Source organism: Drosophila obscura, unplaced genomic scaffold, assembly GCF_018151105.1.
Source record: "Drosophila obscura isolate BZ-5 IFL unplaced genomic scaffold, ASM1815110v1 contig_38, whole genome shotgun sequence".
Lineage (NCBI taxonomy): Eukaryota > Metazoa > Arthropoda > Insecta > Diptera > Drosophilidae > Drosophila > Drosophila obscura.
In genome coordinates, this window is record NW_024542826.1 from 125,495 (window position 1) to 146,300 (window position 20,806).

The 20,806-nt window shown below is 37.9% G+C and overlaps 1 pseudogene; it reads left to right on the top strand.

Annotated features, from left to right (window-relative positions):
* Window positions 1-1,020: 1,020 nt before the first annotated feature.
* LOC111073796 lies at window positions 1,021-20,130 on the top strand (annotated as a pseudogene).
* The last annotated feature ends 676 nt before the right edge of the window (window positions 20,131-20,806 follow it).

The window sequence follows — 20,806 nt, forward strand, 5'->3', positions numbered from 1 at the left end:
GAAATGATTCTCTTTCAAGGTAATAAGACTCCTTATTGAAGTAGTGAATGTTTGTTTATCACACACATATAAATATCGCAAATATTGAATCCTTTCGACTCCTTACCGAAACACCACCATAAATCAATATGCATCCGTATACAAAAACAGCCCCAAAGATTACAAATTTGTATATTTTATATGAATGAAGTTCAGAGTCCATTAACCTCTTTTACTCCATCCAAGGAAAAATCCAGACCAAAAATGTTTATTCATTTATAACCTTGACTTAACCAATCTATACATTATTGATGAATTTTTTTTTTTTGGTATAAATCAGTTCTTGCTCAGCCTTAACGCATCTGCAGTGATTTAATGATTGCCATCGACCCAAGTAATAGGCAGCTGTCCCCTTCCTTCCCATCGGGACGTTTCGGTTACGACCTTATTGACGATGCGCTCATGTCTATGGGCTGATGAGTGGCAAGTGGCCCCAAAGGGATAATAACCCTAACCATAACCACCACACACACTGAGGCAGCTATAGGACGAGGACAGTGATTTGAGCACATGTGCGAGGGCCACACGGCGTATGAGTAATATACTGAGATTGACCGTAAAGTTTATGTGTTGACGCCAAGTGGGCACAGAATATTTCCCTGACTCCATTTTTGATTTGGCTCTTTTTTCTGTTGCAGGAAGTCAGGAAAAGCCAAGAACTAGTCTTCCCGGTGTGGAAATTGGTAAATCGGGAAACGATAAAGGGAATGAAGTGTCAACTAAGCGTACCCCAAAGGATTAAAACCGAACAGCCGAACATCTAATCCTTCACGAAATTTACGTTTGATTGCATGACACCCACCCACACTGTCAGCTACGTGTCCAGCCATGAAGAAGGTTAACTTTTCACCTGCCCGATCCGTGCTCATGCATTGAACAGGCAGAGGAGCCAGCCCGAGGGACACACAAACCCAGAAGAAACTAACCCTCACAGCCCACACACACATGACCGCGTCAGGTGCGGCTGCCCGAACGTGACACATGGCGATGTAATTTTATTCCAGTAAGATATCCGCCATGGCCTGCGTCATGCGTTGCAAGCAGACCCAGCTACAAAAATCGCGTGGCCACCGGGATCGCGACAAATGTAGCCACCGTCAACATCGTCGCTGCCGCCACCCCAGCAGTAGCAGCAGCTCCGACGCGACGACTGCTCCGGGAGGCTAGACGAGTTGCCTGCGACAGGTGGTGGCGTTTTCTTCCTGGATGCCGGCATTCTGACAGCGGAGACAGCTTTCCTTGGCGTCGGCCTAGGGAGCTTGGTCATACGCTACAGGCGGGCGACACAGCGCGGAGCAATTCAGTGCATATGACTTGGAAATGGGGTTTCAGCAAATCTCGAGGTGAGTGATAACTGGGGGACTCCTAATTCCATTGTTAAATTTACATTTTTCATTCATTTCATTCGATGGTGTTTCAATTCCCCCTAGACAACTGAAAGCAAATGATGTTCTTTAAATCTATTTTGTTAAATTTTTAATTTTATTTTGTTGAACATTTTATACAGGATTTTCCCAACAACTATACGGGCAAAAAAGCGGGCCCCCGGACCAGCTCGCTGCTCAAACGCGAAACGCCTAAATAGAAAAAAACGGGTCAGCCAACCCACAAAGAAAGCGCCGGCCCAAAAAAGCCACCTACCCGCGGCGCCACCAGCGCGCACCAAAAAAACACCCTAAAAACCCCCGAAATAAAGTGCAGACTGAAGTGAGTGGTAGCTCGGGTAGCCTTGCTACTGTAGCTGTTGTAAAGAACGCTATTTTGAAAAGATATGAACGCTGGCCCCTCCCCCCCCCCCCCCGCCGGCACGGGATGGAGAAAATGGAACTGACAATCTGTTAGATGTAGAAATACATTGAGATGTAGATAAAGTGACAAAAATTAAAATTAAAATTAAACCAAAAATATAACCAAAATGTATTACTGACTGATACGGGTAAAGCGCCCCCAGAACCCCTCCCCCGCAAAAAATATGAAACGAACTAGCACCGCTGGGTGATGACACCCAAAAACTCCGGACCCAAACAGCTTAATGTAAAGACACCACCCCCCAGGCCATACGGACAACCCTAAAAAAAAAAAAACTAAAAACAAAAGCAACCCCAAGATACAAAATTAAGCCCGTAAATAAAAAAAAAAGCGCTCAACCAATGTACACTCATACTTAAAAAGATGCAAAGCATTTTTAATTTGAATAGTTAAATATTTACACAAATAAACGACAGGGAAATCTTATTTATTACGCTAGTCAACACGATTTTTCCTCAAGGAACAAAACGAACTTTTTCTAAAGATTTGGCTTTAGAAATGGTTTGATGATATTTTTTTTTTTATGGCAGAACTTTTTTTTGAAGATTTTTTGAAAACTGGTATTTTTTTTAGCGGGCGCTTGTTGTTTCACATAGCTCTAGTAACTTACGTCTGGTTCAAAGAACTTGCCATTTTGAAAAGTAATAAAACGCTAGAAGTTAAGCCCAAACACTTTGTGATTACAGCTACCGTTTGGGAAATAAAAAGCATTGAAATGCAAAAATGATGATTACGTATTTTTTACGAAATTTGACTTTCAGGAAAAGTAAAAAAAAATTATTTGTATCCTCTATTTTTTTGTGTATAAGTCGTAATTTGGCATCGTTTATCGCTCATTAAAACATGGAACTGGAGCTAAAATCTTAACTAAACCAAAAATGTGAAAAAAATGAACAAAAATCCCTTTTTGAAGGCGGCGACTTTCTGGAAACATATTCACAAATATCCATGTTTCGCCAATTTTGACGTATCTTTTATTATCTATTAATTTTCTATTAATTTTCACTTTGTTATGCATTTAGCCACAAAATCGGTTGGGAACAACCGTGGGTGTTGGTGACGATGTGGTTCAGTACTTTAACCCCAAAATCCGCACAAACGCAGCCAATGTGATATTAATTTTGAGGTAATTAGGCATAATGTTTTGCCAAATGGCAGTTTAATAATAATTTTCCGTTTCTGAGCCAGACCTAGCATTTAATTTAATAATTAAACCGGTTTGAAATTAGTTCAAAAATTTTCCTGCCCCGGAAAAAACAAATTTTCAATTTAAATCCCCATATATTGACTGTCGGTTTGGATCCTTGGGAAAAGAGTTCGTTTTTGAGGGTTCCGCTTGGGAAAACATTATGATACACAAACATCCATGTACACAGTTTTGGGCACGGACCAACCCTATTATCTAATCACCGACAATGTACCCAAAAATGTAAAACGCAGCCAATGTGACTTAATGAGGTAAGCAAAATATATCTCGTGGAAATTTAATAATGTTTCAATACTCTGGCAGAACCAGCGTAAATTTGCTAGATAAATTAGTTTGATGTTTACAATTTTTACGAGCAAAAAAAACTATTAAAAACAAAGACTGGATAATTTTTTGAAACTGTTTTGTTTTATATAGTAAAGGTAAATAGTGCCCATGATTAACAAAAAAATAACAATATTATCTTTCTTAAATCTTTAAGAATATTTCCAGCGTACAAAAAATAAGCAAATAATTGTAAAATTCAAAATGCAATTTGCAACAAACAAATCTAGTTAAAATTGCAAGTTTTGCAGTTTTTACTGATTTTTTAAATGCTGAATAAAAAACTCGCCGTAAAATAAATCTATTTGCTAGAAATTTTTCATTGCATTTTGTTCAACATGAAATTTATCTAAAATTCATTTGGTATATTCTTTTTTGTACATAAATTTAAAATGAACAAATATCTTTTAAAGTTATTTAGAATTATTAATGGATGAATTGTTTTTTAGTAGCTGAAAAAACATAGATGGTAAAATCATGAATATGTATAGAAAGATAACTGGCAAATATTACAAAACAATATTTGTTTGTTCTTAAGCTTAAAGCAGAGCATAAATTTCTTATAGAACCCAAATTTTCCTTGTTATTTTCAATTATTCCCAGTTAAATTTAAATATCCATAAAAATTGTATTTACATGCAAATCCTAGATTTTAAACGCAAACACTTAAAGCTCTTGGATAGTTGCCAAGTTGAATTTTCTGGCACGAGCCAAAAAACCGAAAACCAAAAAGCAGACAAAGGAGAAACTAACTATTTTCACGGAACCAAACCCAAATTCAACCTCAAGATCCGAGCGCAGACACACCCAAAAGGGCAAACAAATCATGAGACTGAGTACAGGATACAAGGACCATCCTGTATGTGATATAGCGACCACAAGGACCAAGTGGAAAAATAATTAATTCGTTGCAAACAAATCCAGAGATTAGTGTTAATTTAATAGAGATGATGTGCTATGCCCTTCGGCAAAAGAAAAGTTGGGAAAGCCCAGCAATAACAACAAAGATTAAAGCTAATTGCTGACATCTTTCAACTATAAGATCAACATTTGGTATACCTTATGCTCAAGGGTACTATGATTTTGACTAGATGTTAGCAGTACTACAAGAGACCTTACTTCCAGAATGGGGAAAACAAAAGCAGAGATCAGAGGCCAAAAAAAAGTGGTTTGTTCAAAACTTATTTCACGGTATCACGTTGCCACTTGACTATACCGTTCCCTCTGGTTTTTATTATGCTGCGTGGATAAATGTTAATTGAGTTTTATTTTTCTTTTATATGCTTGAAGGAATTTGTATACTCGTTTTTACTGTCATCACGCTTATTTCTGCGTCCCTATGAACTGCTGGGTAAACTATTGGACTCAGTATCTAAAAGCGAATGTTTAGAATCATTAGTTGCCCTCTTGACCGAGTGGACAATGAAGTTCCCCTACGACTACAGGGATTAACGCATGATGAGCCATGTCAAGCATATCGTTGCCAGGTGAGCACACGAAAACAACATTTCCTTCGTCATGAACTCAACAATAAAACCACTTGAACTCAATCTCCCTCATTCTGATGTTCCAATTCGCATTTGGAAGCCGTTGTATCCCAGGCACTGAGTGCCTTACTATACCGTTTGACTGATTTAGAGAGACATGAGGCCGACCTCCGTGCTTGCCAGATTTGGAGATTTTTTGAAAAGATTGATAACTGAATCGTAATTGAGTAAACAACAAAAAAAGCAATTACTCTTTAATAGTCAGTCCCAATGTAAGCCAGAATTTAATGAATTTGTGTTGCAAATAGGACCTTTGGTATTCTTTTTCTCGTTAAGATTTTGGTACCACTTTAATCGTTGAACCCTCTAATTGATGTGAATCAGCACTATTACAGAATTTGTATTCCTGAACCACAACCTTTAATAGACCTCAAATCTTCAAAAAATATCCTAAATAAACAGAACAAGAAAACCGCATATTTTTCTCTGTCTTAATTAAATTATTCGCGTATTCTTGAACTTAAATGTTCTCTCAATTGTAAATGTTTCCCTCTGTATAAGTCAACATTTATCATAAGAACAATCTGCACTCTTGCATAAATTAAATGAAATACACACTCATAATTATACTCACTTACGAGGACATGCAATTAAAATGACGACAAGCAGCTTCATTAACAATTCTCCCCGGCCTCGTCCCACTTCACTCCGTTTCACTCTTCTCCAGTTCCCACCTAATTTCAACAGAAATTTTTTGTTTAGAACTGGATATTTTTCTACCCAGTAGTCGTATGGATGACTTCATAAAGTATATGTGATCTACATTTTTATAAGAATCTCTTATAGCATCCTTTTAATCCGTCTTGATATTAATGCTTCTATCTGATCGGATCGTATAATCATTATATAATCATTAGATATACTCTGCACATATGGGCGGGTTTTTATGTCCTGTCTTGTCAGTCCCGGAGGGTTGCCTGTAGCGTATCCGTTATTACTTATGATCGCATCGAAAACCTTCACTATAGCATTCTCTCTTGTGTTTGCGTTTTATTTAATGCAGAAGAAATGGGACCAACCATCCACATCGGGTGGACCACCCGGCGCACAGAATCCAAAGAAGACTTGCAACCTGGAAACGTATCTGGATTGGTCGGCACGTCTGCGTCTGTTTGTTTGCAATGAGATACTGCAGGTGAGCAAGGGTATACAGAAGGAGCCGCAGAAAATGGGTTCATAACCATGTGGGGGTCTCAGCACTCTGCTCCAGTCCAGTTCTGACCCAAACCAGCATGTCAGACCAGGCACGGTGCTCAAGTTAAACGTAGCGCATGAATCCTTAGACCCTGTGGATTGAATTAAAATTCCCATGCATGCTGAACATGCAGAGCACTACGTGTCCAGGACCACGTCCCCGGATTCATATGACTTTGCATGTAATATCAGGAGCCAGGCAGTGGGTTAGGCAGCCAGGCGAGATGGCTTATAATTTATGCCGCTCGTAACTGACTCATTGACAGTTTGCCAGTTGTCCATGTAGGCGACTCGTTAAAACTTCAGCCAAGTCACGTGGGTCCATCCTTTCCCGTAGGTCGTTGCTCGCCTTCACTCGCTCGAACGATCTATTGGCAACGTCTAACTAACTTCCGTAATCAAATAAATCTTTCATTTCGAATCCTGCACCCTGGGAAATCGCTCTGCCTCAAACATCACCATTCCAGTGTGATGGCATCGAGGACCGGACTCGCACCGTTGAGCGCTGGAGTGGCGTGGCCCAGTATTGTCTGCTTGTGGGCAACTACAATAGCGCCACAGCCATTCTGGCATCTCTGGAATCACCCGCGATAGCGAGGCTGAAAATCACGGTGAGTCGAAACCCGATTCAACTGTCAAACGCTATGGTCATCATTTACCATAATTAAACACGCCCTAAATGCTAAATGAATACTAATATATATCTATACTATATATCTTTAGTTTATATCTATACTAAATTTGTAGAAAAAGATCTGTGTGTAAGCGGCTATCTCCGCAACGCATGCACCAAACTGCATACGGTTTTTGTAAATGATAGCCAGAGTTTCTGTTTCTATACAAAAGTTTTAAATTTTCTATAAATAAGTTCCTCGAAACTTAAAAATTAATAAGAAACGAGATGGAACGTTTGAGTCGCTTCTGGGACGCGACTCTACTTATACCCGTACTCAGTCAGTATAGAATTAGAATTTAGAATTTTAAAATAAAAAAAAATTTAGCATTTTACATTTTTTTGCTACATCTTTTATCTACATCTACTTTGTATATTCTACATCTTACATGTATATTATACATGTACCATTTAGATTCTACATCTCCTCCGCTAGAGGGCGCTCGCGTACATAACGAGGCAGAGTGTGCGAGCGAGAAAGAGAATGTCTAGTCTAGAGTTTTATAAGCAAATTTCGGGGCAAGGTTGCGAAATGGGTTCGTTTATAAAATCCCTGTTAAATGGCGCTTTGAAACTTTAATTGGAGTTAAGGCACAACACAGATACTTTTGTTTTCAACCCAAATGGAAAATAATTGGAGAAAGAAATTAACTCAAATGACATTTCTCTAAAGCGGGAAGAATGAATTTCACCATAGTATTGAAAGACTTAAGACTAATGCTAAGCTACATTTCATATCGTATAGGAATGTACATAGTCGTAGTGCTATAATCGACAGAAACGGCAGAAATAATAATAGCGAATCATGTGCCCATGGATATGGATGTGCATCTACCTTTGTGTGTGCCCCTATATGTGTAATTTCATGTAGTAAAAAGTTTTATGCATAAGGAAAAAAAACGGCATGCTTGTATGTTTGAACATGTAAATATACTGTCGTCGGATTAAACTTTCTTCTATGCATCACAAACTTCTATTCAAAATCGTGCCTCCCATAGCAAAAGCATAACCATAAAGATTCCACAATGCAAGTCTTTGCATTAAGAAAATTTGCTTTTTCTCTTTGCTCCATCATTTTCTGCTAGTCTTTTTATGTGTGTGTGAATTTTAAGGAAATCTTTTTGCATCGAGGCTGGACCCGATGCGTACGTTATTTGTTCGTGTCAGTAGATATTTATGCAGACTAATGCATTTTGGCGTAAAGAAGCTTAAAAGATTTCGTACCATGTTCGGGGTTGGTTCCGTTGGTTTCTAGTTAAATATTGAAAGAAAACCAAAGTAATATTCTCATACTCTCCTAAATGGTATTTGTCAATTGAATTATGTTGTTTTTATTGGCTCTACTCTTTTGTAAACTAACTTAGATTTTTACTGCCATTGAAGGCTCTTGAAGTAAACTTTCACTTGGGAATTCTTTATTAAATATAAAAAAAATTTGATTTAGCCATTCAGTTTGGCCTCCACCTCTGCCACATTTTCTGTACCACGTTGTCATAACAACGAAAGTTTTCTGGCCTTCTCCCATCTTTTCTTTGAACAAAGGTTTACAAAATCGAAAAAATACACAGACACAAAAGTAACCACAGTTTCGCTGCAGTTGGCCCGATTTCATCGGGCTTATACATACATACAGGCAGGCTCCGGCTTAAAAACGCAAGACTTTTACGTTTTCAAAACGGCAACAAATTCCTCACCGAAATTAAAAGAAAACGGCTTTTTATACAACTTAACAAATCTTAATTGTAAAAGGAAAAAAAGAGATGACTTAATGATGCATTGACTTGAATTTGCCTTCATTACCAGTGCAATTGAGCTTGTGCCCTTTTTATAAATATTTTTTATTTAAACCAACCTAAAAATTAGATCAAAAAAATTGGTCAGGTAAAAAAAAAGTAAATTCAGCTGTGGCAGCCCGATTTGGCTATCGATAAATCTCTGTTAACATAATAGAGGCCTTTTTTATGAGCTGGCTCTTACGCGGTGCTATAACAGGAGTAAATTTGGCGCTTAACAGTACAAAGAGTAAACAAATTCACAAAAGTGGATTCCAGAGCGCCTTAAAATGAATAGTATGACCTTTTGCTGAAAAGTAAAACGCAAAGTGAATGTTAAGAGCCTGCCTGATACAGTATTTTTACTCACTTTTTTTTGGCACATTGCCCACACCTTTCGCCCGTTTGCCATCTTTTCAGCTTTCCTTCAATAGGCCGAAGCGTGTTGCCGTGCATTTAGCGCTCTCTTTGTTTAAGGCACATTTTAACATTTATAAATATGGACGAAGAACAAATCAAGTTGAAAGTAATTTACTTAATTTTGGCTTTTCACTATGATCTGTTTTCGACCGACGAGAAAAATTCAAGGTCCCGTAAAATCGTAGCCCATTAAATAATTAAAATTAAATAATCTTGGCCAATGGGTCGTATGATTAATATATTTATCATCCGCATACGCATCCACAAGCAATTGTATTTCGCACTTGGCTTTTGATTGAAAATATATATTCATCCGAACATTTATATTTTAATTTTTGTATTTTTGAAATTGAATTAACCGCAGAGTGGCAAAACAAATGATTATGTGCCAAACGACGCGGATAAAAATCATTTTCATGGACACTCAATTCGTAAAAAAAGGCCTATATATATGATTTCTCTTTTTATACCCGTACTCAAAAAAGAGTTAAGGGGTATATTAGATTTGTGGTAAAAGTGGATGTGTGTAACGCAGAGAAGGAAACGTTTCCGACCCCATAAAGTATATATATTCTTGATCAGCATCAATAGCCGAGTCGATAGAGCCATGTCTGTCTGTCCGTCTGTCCGTCTGTCTGTCTGTCCGTCTTGTTGAGCGCCTAGATCTCAGAGACTATATAAGCTAGGGTAACCAAATTTGGTTTCCACACTCATGTGATATCACACTGCTACAAGTGTATTTCAAAATTTCGCCCCGCCCCTTTCCGCCCCCACAAAGGACGAAAATCTGTGGCAGGCACATTTTTAATGATACGATAAAACTAAAAACGCAGTATCGTAGAGAATGCCCATATCTACCAGATTGCCGAATCTAAATCAGATCGGATCATAATTATAGCCAGAATGAAGAAATTAATTTTCAGTTGCTTCCCCTGTCCACCCTCCCGCAAACGACAACGCAACTTATTTTCCTTCTCGCTCGCACACTCTGCCGCGTTCAGTGCGCGAGCAACCCCTAGCGGAGGAGATGTAGAATCTAAATGGAACATGTACATTGTAAAATCTACATGTTAGATGTAGAATATACATTGTAGATGTAGATGTAGATATCAGATGTAGCAAAAAAATGTCAAATGTAAAATTTTTTTTTTTTCTAAAATTCTAAAAAATCATAAGATCAAAAATGTATATACTGACTGAGTACGGGTATAAGTAGAGTCGCGTCCCCAGAAGCGACTCGCACGTTCCTTCTCGTTACAATATATTATTTTATACATATCATTGAACGGACGCGTTGAAGAGTGAAATCTCTGTCAATAAATACACGTACATTTATACATATATTTGTTTTTCTTATTTTGGAGCATTTATTTTCAATTTATTTTAAAGTGTGTGATGGAATTAAGGGATGACCAAAAAAAATAATAAATTTTCAAGCCTAATGGTAATCGTGTTTTTATGATATTTTAATATGCTTTGTCTTTGTATTTTTGGTCATTCCATCGTATATTAATAGTGGATTGGAATAAATTTAAAGTTGGAATTTCCTATTAATTATTCTACTGGTTCGATTTATTTACATTTTCATTCTTAAGAAATTTCATTGAAAGCTTTGCAGAAATATTTAGTTAGAAAACCACATAATCAACTTCTGTCGTTGTAGTGTAGCATAAATTGTGTTTTACTCCTGAGTCAAAGATTTCTTCTGTCTGTTACTAATATCCACGCTAATAACATAAACCCTTTCCGCCAATAAATACCTCGCAACTACACAGAAACTGAAACTACTCTTACTCATTCATTCAGATGTTTTCAATGTCGCATTGAGTTTCACAGTGACATGGAGTGTAAATCGACTTTTAAGTGCGCTAATTAATAGGGGCCGTCGCTGCATTAATTGCACCCCGAAACCGTATCCCGAAACCCTTTCGTCAGAAATCGCTGTTCCCTTTTAAACTCAATCCCTCTTGAACATTTGAGTCCTGCACCATTTTGCGTTGCAAATAAACGCCAATGACTTTTTATCATCGAGCAAACATACTTTTCTCACACTCTGCCACGCACTCATTCGTTCGTTCTTTTCACCTCCTCTCCTTTTTGTGTGTGCAGCTTACATAATGGCCAAATCAAACGGCCCAGGCGCCATCAGGCGGGGAGTACGAGCACTTTGGACGGCATATGCAGCAAACAAAACTCGTCGAGACGGATAAGTAATATTCGTAAAAGTCGAAACTTTCCTCTTTTTCCTCCTCTGCCTTATGTGCCTTTCCTTTTTTTTTTTGCGTTTCTACTCTGGGTATTTTATCACATTTTTCCACATTTTTCAGTGGCACTTGGTGCCGTAAAGTGTTTTGATACCCTGGCAAGGGGGTCATTTTACCAGAAGTTTTGTAATGGATAGAAAGGGGTTTTTCTGAGTCTTTAAGGCATACAAGTATGTGTATATTTAAGTAATAGGATTTTTAATACAGAACTGCTAATCTTTACATCTGTGATTAGATGTTAAGAAAAATAGTGTACACAGTACTTGATAGGCTCCTGGCTTTCAATCAATTCAAAAATGGTTTTTTGATTTTTAATCTACTAAATTGAAACTTTAAAATATATTTTACTCCTAAAATATATACTTTAGAAGCTTTTTATTTACGTTGCTTAGGAGACAATTCCTTGGAGACCCAAAAGAGAAGAAACATTTGTATTTGAACACATAAATTTGTATAAATTTTTCAATTTCAATTACTGCATTTTATATATTCAGGTTTTCCCTCAGTAAAGTGTATTTCCAAACTCGGTACCTCTCGGCAAGACAAATTTTTTTGCGCCTTTGTCTTCTCAGTTTTGTGTAAAGTTTAAGTGCAGTGACCCGCAGGCTGCTTCTTTGGGTGTACTGCAAGTGGTAACATGTAACCCTCTGCTCTAAGTGTGTACGCTTGCCAGTTAAATTGGTGAAAAGCCTGAGGGAAAAATTAAATGTATTTTCTTCCCAGTGGCCCAAGTGGGAAAAGAGCGGAAATTAAAATATAAGCCAAAGAAATATGCAAACTAACGAACACAGCGAAAATTGAATTGAATCCTTCTTGAAGCTGTCGGCAATGGCCAGCAAGTTGAGATAATTTTCACGGAATGTGGACATGAAAAAAATACCTGAAAAAATTCGCAAGCTAAAGACAGATGTGGAGAAGGAAGAGGTTGTGTCAAGGGGAGAGGTTGCAAACCGAGTTGGCGGCTAAAAATAAGAATAGGCGGGACGCAGAGGGCGCCCTTTTCCTACGTTATATTAATTATTTAATATAAACCACTTGGGGCGGCCGGGGCGAATTCGTCAAGATCGACAGAGAGCTATATTGCGCTCCCGCTTCGCCATAAACTATCTTACACTAGACTTCAAAAACTAACAAAATAAATCAAATAGCGGCGTGACGCGACAAGCAGGCAAAAACGTCAAAAAGGAAAAGGAATGTACAAAACTGAAACCTTTGAAAGCTCTAGCTAGCTCTAGAAACATAAAAAAGACGTTCAAAATGGTAGTATGGGTATGTTTAGAGCTATGTTCTAAAGATTCAAGAAATAGCGTTTATTGCAGTTACTTATATTCCGAAATATTTTCAAGGATTCAATTAAGGATTACAAATATCTTCTCAAACTCAAAATACCTTTTGTTATGGTACAAAACCCACATCTGAAGCATGGAGCACGGTGCGTAAATCTGGTTTAGTGCGTCCACCGTATCACGTACGAGTCTGCTTGTGGTCCTGCAGGATACCGGGGCTTTAATATCAGCTTGACTGTCAACGCAGATTGCTATGTTCCTCGGAGGTATCTCCAAGGTGTATACCAGATTAGCCGCTTGCCAGACTGCATATATCTCCGCCTGAAATACACTGCACCAGTCTGGTAGTCTTAGAGATATGTTGCTTGCTAGTTCCTCAGAGAAGATTCCAGTTCCTGTCCCTTCGGCCGTCTGTGACGCGTCGGTGAAAATGGAGAGCTCGTTCTGCCCAAGGACAGTGTTACTCTTCTATTTCTCCCTGTTCGGTATGTGTCCTTTAAAGTTTCTTTTCCATGAGAACTCCGAAACACAGTATTCACTAAACCCTGCCGTTCCATTTTCCTCCTCACGGAATATAGTGGCGTGACCACAAGGCGACGGCTTGAAGAACTGCGCGGCTAATAGCCTAGCGGCACTTGTCTCAGCCTTGCACTTAAGATGGAGGTCTATCGGTTCCAGGTCTAGCATGGTGTCCAGAGCTGCCTGTGGATTTGACGATCCGGTGACCCCAAGGCAAGCTGTCCGTTGGGCTCTACGGAGGTTCTCCAGGTGGGATTTGGTGCTAACCGCTTCCCACCATACCATGCCTCCGTATGTCAGGATGGGGCTTATTACCGCTGTATACATTCAATGGATGATGTGCGGCTGTAAGCCCCATATTCGTCCAAAAGTCTTCCTACAGGTGAAGAAAGCTGCCATTGCATTTTTCTTCCTTTCCTCCGTGTTTCTCTTACAAGAGAGTTTGGAGTCTAGGATGACACCAAGATACTTGGCTTCGCTCGATAACTCGAGTGTCGTTCCACCAATTGCTGGTAGTTTGAAACTCGGTATCTTATATCTTCGTGGTGCTGTTCTCACATTCTCTCACTATAATCAGATTATTTATATAATTTTTTTTTAATTTAAAAAATATATAATTTTAAATATATGTTAGGGGAATGCTTTCCCTATTAAATAAGGCATTAAAACCATTAAAAAGTACATTTCCTGCAGAGCATGCTCTTGCACATATTTTAGTCTTGTAGAAATTTCATGGTCTGGATTGTTTTAACATGCTTAACATGCAAAAAAGGTAAGAATTAAAATATTTTTAAGTCTGTGGGTGTCCCGGACTCAATTTGTTTACAGCTTTTGGATTGACACAAGTTTTAGTTTAAAGTTGGATTTGTTATTGTGGTTATACATATTTGTTTCTGATGTCACATCGATGTCAAACTTGTTTTTCTGGGTGTCTTCGACATAAAAAGCCAAATAGGTTTTCCCTTTTTTTTAGGTTCCATTCGTTTGCAGCTACTGTAGTTGCTTAGCTAAGTCAACCGAGCATCTTATAAGTCAGTTTCCTCAGCATATAACCAACCAAGAAAGACAGCTCAGAAAAGTTAAGCTAAACTTTAAGCCAACGTCAGCAACGTAAATGCAAACGAAGTCACCGAGAAAAATACGAATAGAAGTTTATTTCCAAGTTTTGATGCCCTTTCGAAAACTGTATAAATAAATGTTGGGGTTCTCTTCTTTTTGGGAGTGCTTGTTCCCCAATTCATCTACGTACATACTCCTCATACTCGAAAACTTTGGATGGTAAATGCATTTTAAGTAAATCTATCTATGCGTTTTTTATCGGAGCTTCTTTATTATTGCTTTATTTTGCTATTCGCATCGGGACTCTGACGTAAAAATGTACGTTTTAGGTATCAAAGAAAATGTCGATACCAAAGATATGACTTCGAAAGAAGATGGACAAAAGATTAAGCACGAAGGTTATGTGCCAATAAAATTGGAAAAAACTGGAGAATTAAAAGTTAAATTGAGTGTTATATTTTTACGGAATAGGACGGGTACCAAGTTAGGCTGCTGCCTTCATTATAGCTCCGCCCCCCAACCGGAAAAGAAAATACGCTCCGCCCGCCTCGTAGCACATTTTTTTACAGCATGAACTTAAATTTGTGGCAGGGAAATAAATTTTTCAAAAATGTGATTTCCTTGCACGAAAATGCCAAATGCCGTCGGTTCAAAAAACATTCCGTGTATTAGCAGCTTTTTAATATTAGAAATTTCTTCTAATGTAATGAATGCTATCTATATATATTGAGACCGTGGAGCAGATCCAGCTGTCAACTAGTGCCGTTATTTATCCAGTTGCATTTCACACGCCACATCACTGACATAATCATGTTTGTAAGCAGCCAACGGAAACGGAGAATCCTTGTTGCTGTCATTTGTGACGTGGCTCAAAAAGTAAAGCCCAAACTGATCCACACAAAGACTCTACGGTTAAGAATTGTAAGGAGATATACAAATACTCCTAGAATATATTCTCGCTCTTCCACAAATAGCGAGTCTCAGGAAGAAAATAAGAATGGATAAACTTTAAAGTACTCTCTTTCAAATAACGTGACTTTATAATCGCTTGCTGTACTTTGTTCTTTCCAGTTTTTTCATCCTTTGTCTATTATCCTTTGGCCGGACTGGCCACTTGTACAGCATTTTCAGTTGATTTAAGCCTTTCGTGTTTCCATTTTCCCTTCAACAACCAACAAGTGCTTTTTCTCAGTTTCTCTTAGTTTTTATTCGCGTAATCTTTATGGCCGCATTCTTGAAATTTTTACCTGACATAAAGCAGGCAAAAGCAACCTCATGACCCGAGTGGAGCTCTTTTACGAATTATGTACACTTCCTTTCTCTTGTTTTTTTTATAGCCCGCTCAGTTATGCCACAAATATGTTAGCAATGGCAAGAATTTTTTTAATAACAATCCCTTCGTACAGAGGTAATTGTCTGCTAGTTGCTTGCCCTTGTTTCTCAGTTAACCCCAGCGGCTTACCCAGTTAAGACTCCAAGGTAAAGTATGTCGGATTAAATGCAAACGAAATGTAGTCTGAAAAAGCGATCCCTAAGTGGTTGGAATCCTCAATAGCTTTCCGGGATGTGTGTTCCCCAAATCTTGAACAAACATAGCTGTGCTCTCTAGACATACAAGCAACAGAATAAAGACAAGATAAAATAAAATAAAATAAATATATCTAAACGTATAAGCACTTTCTAAAGCCAAAGGCAAAGTTAAAAAAAACCTGCCAAATAATTTAGCAATCACTTAGGGCACGACAAAAATGCTTTCGTAATCAAATCAAAGGATCACAAAAGCATTTTATTGTTTTTCCTTTTCGCTTTGCCTATTTCTTGCTTTAGTTTATTTATTTTTCATTTTATTTCATTTATTTTTCTTTGAAAATCTAACCATAAACCATCCACGTATCTGCGCAGTACGTAAACACTTGGTTATGAAGACACGAGCATTGTTATGTCAGGCACGCATTCTAGGCTCTCTCTTAGTACGCGGGCATGTGATATGGCTGGCAAAAGTATAAAAATAAGGAAAATAAAAAAAGGACAAGCGATGCATCAAAAAAGGAAGCAAACCCTGCATTTAGGCCCGAGTCTGTGGGAAAAGCCTCCTCCTGTGCTGTCTGGCGAATACTTCCTTCCTTGCCTCCTCAACTGGCGACATGTCTATTGGATGGGGCACGTCTGCTCCGGCATGACACAAGAACTCGAAAGGCATTTCACGAAATTCCAAAGCGAACAACATGTAGAAATTGCATTTAGATGTGCGAAGGAAATTGCTTAAAATAATATTTGCTTTCAAGGGAATTTCGAAATGAAAATGTTTATCTTGAAGCCACAAAATGCATTTGCAAGCTTCTCGTAAAATAATATTCATATCGAGTGTCAAATACCAGGACCACAAAACGAAGTCAAAGGTATATTTTAATCTACAATTAATTGTTAATGGCTTAAATGCAAGGGTCCAACATTCAATTGATTCTATGGATGCCAGGACCAACAAATGCAAGGAACTTCCCACAAGCATCCACAACACTAGGATAAATATCTTAGAGAGCATGGGGCATGGGCAATTTAAATGCAACTAATTTATATCCATTTGTTTGGGTGTGCTCTGTGCATCTGTGTGTTATTTTAATTTTGCTCATTAGGCCTTAGATATGGTAATTAGGGCAGCAGCCAGTTCGTGGAAGCCAAACCAAATGCATATGAACTATTTATTAAAGTGAATCCTTGGGCCTGGCCTAACAGCTTGCACAATTATCCTTAGCTCAGTGGCAATGCAAAATCATTGACTTAGTGTCAGCATCATTATTATCATCATCGTTGGGCAATTCGCTTAGCTAGCTCTGGGTCATTTATGCCCAGTGTTTAATTGCTCAACTAAATTATAAATTGCGTAACCATGGGAAATTCGTGCAGTGGTTCTATTAGTGCTATGGGCAGACATTTGCCCATTTTTATATTGAATGATAAGCAATGGATATTGATTTTAATATAAGCAAAATAAAGAAAAGGAATTTTCAAGAGAAACTTCTGAGAAAAGATTTTTAATGAATTTCAAAGAGCATTTGAAGGCGGATGTCAAAATTTCAATACTTATCGACAATAAGTGGGTACTTAAATTTACTGGAGTAAAGTTAAAGGTATCTTAGTGAGAGTTACGGGTGTACACTGTACACGTATACTTCGTGTGCAACTTTTGGTGATAAAACCTAATCCTGTTCTCAGAATAAATATCATTAAATTTGCATAGTTACTAAAAAGGACACAACAAGCCATCAGCGACTGTTTCATCGTCAGTCAAATATGTTAAAAAAAAAATTGGATTTCCAAAAAAAAAGCCTTTCATTTTTAGTTTTTCTATTATTCTCACGCCTTTGAAACAGTTGCCATTGAACAGAGGAAATTGTGCAGATTTTGTTTTAGTCAGTATCGTCGGCAGGCGACAGGTGACAGGCCGGCAGACAGTTCAGACATTCCAGATAAATGCATATAGATAATAGGAAACTTCAGTTGGTAACTGTCCTCAGCATACCCCGAAACTCGCACCAGCAGCACGTTATTGGTATTCAGCTGCGGGCAGATTTCATTTTGTTTTCTTCCTTTAGAGAAGTAGATGGTGCCTGGGTGTGGGTGTTATCTATCACCTGTCTGTCATTCTTCTCGGACACAACACACCCAGTTGGCCTCCTCTCCCTTCTGTTTTTGAGTCAAAATCATTTTACAGTAGTTGCGGCTGTCGGTCATTGTTTGCTGTCGGTGCTCGGGAGGGTGCTGTAAGCGCCGGAAGTGAGTAGTTGATGCCTCACGGAGCCAGGAAATAAAATATATTGCATCTTGGTCACTAGGGAAAAAAAATTTTTAAGGAAACTACATGGATGATTCATAATTTTGGACTGAAGTATGATGGGGAATCATTTGGAACCCTATAAGGAACATCATTTGGTATCTATAGTATCTATAGCAAAAATAATGGTTCAGAGTCGTGACAATTCCGTAATTAGCTTAAGATTTTACTAGTACATAAATATATTCTAAAATATATATAGTCTGTCATATGATAATATGATAACAGTGGATTTATTATCATTAATTTGGTGTTCGATAGTTGTACATTTTCGAAGAACTATAATTTTCTGTATGCCTATTTTTGTATTACCTTTTATCCCATTTTAGTATCATTTCAGTAGGAACCCTTCTCATACGAATCTGATGGGGTATAAAAACTAGGTTTTGTTCTTTATTCCCCTTCCTGTCTCTTCCCACCGCAATCAGACAATCGAAACCCATATATGAACTGCAATTAGCTTGGGGTTTAGTTTTTTATTCCATCAAAAAATATATATCACTGATAATTTGAGAATTTTCCATCTGCTCAACGTTTAACCGCTCGTTAGACACTACGAGCTATGGTACGGTTTTTAGACCGTAAAAACAAATTTCAAAACTGAACCGAACCGAACCAAACTGAAACAAACAGAACTGAATCTAGCCGCCTCACAAATCTTTAGGCCCCAGAAAAGGTGAAAATATTTACAAACCACACACGACTGCGTTAAAGCTTAACAAGAGGAAAAAGTGCAATGGGGAAAAAGAGTTTATGCCTAGCGGAACAATGGCTTTTCCTGTTCATTGTAAGGGTTGCTAAGTGGGTATATCGTGTGGCAGGAAGGTTGCTGTTGTCACAACTTAAACAGAATTTTCAGAGCATGTTCCAGGCGGATTTTTTGTAGTTTTTGTCCCAAACATGCGAAGAGTATGTGGTCACAAATCCTAGAAACTCACTGGAAGGCCGTGATAAAGGACACAGTACAGAGGATGGCCAGCAGAGGCATGCCAAAATTTGTGGCAAGTCAAGCGCACATCTGATGACCAAGCATGCTTCCCCAAATATTGACATATTTTAATGGGGTTATGGAGTTAAAGTTATACAATTATTTTGTTATTAACTTTATTAAATTTCCTTCTATTAAAATGTAAGAGAGTAGGTCTAACCCACTTGCCAGCAGTTGACCGCTAACTAACCCATTCCCCAAATGAGTACCGGTTCAAGTTTCTCCACTTAAACGGTTTTCGGGATTATGACGATGAGTGTGCCAACTCCATCCCTGGGAATATGCAATATAAATCCCTTAAAGAGAAAATCGAAGTTCCGACTGGTGGGCGAGAAAAATAAATTTGAGCATTAAATTTAATGTAGCCCTCAAGGCTCCATCTCATACCATCAAAAACGTGCCAGACTGGAAACCTAGGTAAACAAAATATTAGAATGTCAGTTGAAGATAATAGTAGTCGTAAATACTCTTCAGTTAATTTCCTTTGCGAAGGTTTTTAAAAAATAAAAAATCCCTGTCCGGCTAAAAAGCTTAAGTTACCTTTCTGTACTCATTCATGTTCGCTTTTAGTCTTCGTCGTTGCGAGGAGGTTCGGGGTATTTTCGGTTCTCGCTGATACTAAAATATTAATATTTATTTAAGGCAATTAATTTCGGTACTACTGAAACACTCCCACAAAAATAGATGAAAAAATGCATTAGTTCACCGAACCGACTGATTAATTCTATACCCGTCAGTGGCAAGAAACGAATATTCTTTAAGTGCACTAAATTTGATCGAAATATAGTTTTCATTTTCAGGTTTTCTTTATCTGCTGTATATGATAGACCTGGACCTCACCCCGTTTTAGCCGTAGCTTGCTGCGGCACACTGTGCTGTATGATGCTATCGTGCTAAAATCAGCCATTTATCTGCAACGATGATTGCCTTGATCGTTGTCTTGGTGCAGGAAATCTCGGTTGCAAAAAGGTATATATTGCACAAGAAAAAAACCACTCTTATTTATTAAATTCGATAATTTCAGGTTTTCAAGTCCCTATTCACAGCTCGGGATTGATGAAGTGAAGTGTGGAGAAGGAAGGAGTAGGTGCTCCAAAGTATGGACGTCTGAAAAAATTTTGGACCAACAGAAGACAAAAAAATATTTAAAGTTTATTATTTTGTGTTATATTAATTTGAAATGTGATGAAAGCGCTATTTTCAAATAAAATAAAAAATGTCTGGTAAATATTTTTCAATTTAACGGCAAGGTTTTTCAGTGGAGAGCAAATGGCGGAGTATCCCTGTCAATACGAGATACGTTGGCGAGTGATCTCGGGGAAAAAAAATCTGACCACAAAATCATATTATAAACATATCCCAAAACTACGTCATGTTTATCACTCATATTTAATTTACATTAAATCAATGTTAAAGGTACTCTCTGCCACAGAGTACATATATTTAGCAGACAAACAATCCCAGCAGACAGTTAACATTTTTATGTAAATACTAATGTTAATGTGATCCACCGGACAGTCCGAAAAATCTCTAATAGGATGTATAAAATTGAACCTGCCACTCAACAAACTTTCAACATTTTTTCTGATAAAAGTTTCGCACCCTGTAAATCCCCAATGACCCAAATTAAAATGGAAATTTGAACTCGCTAAAAACTTTTCAAAGCCAGTGTAGAGGCAGAAACAGATAGCGATATAGATGGAGGTGTAGTGTAGGTGAAAGTGTGTTAAGTGCTTTTGACCTGAGGGCAAAGCCAGGAAAACTCAACGGAAATTCCAAATGAATTTTTATAAATATTTAGGATGGAATGGGGATATTTTCGGTGGCTTTAAATAAAGTCTATTTCGAATGGTGGTTGAAACTCAACTCTAGG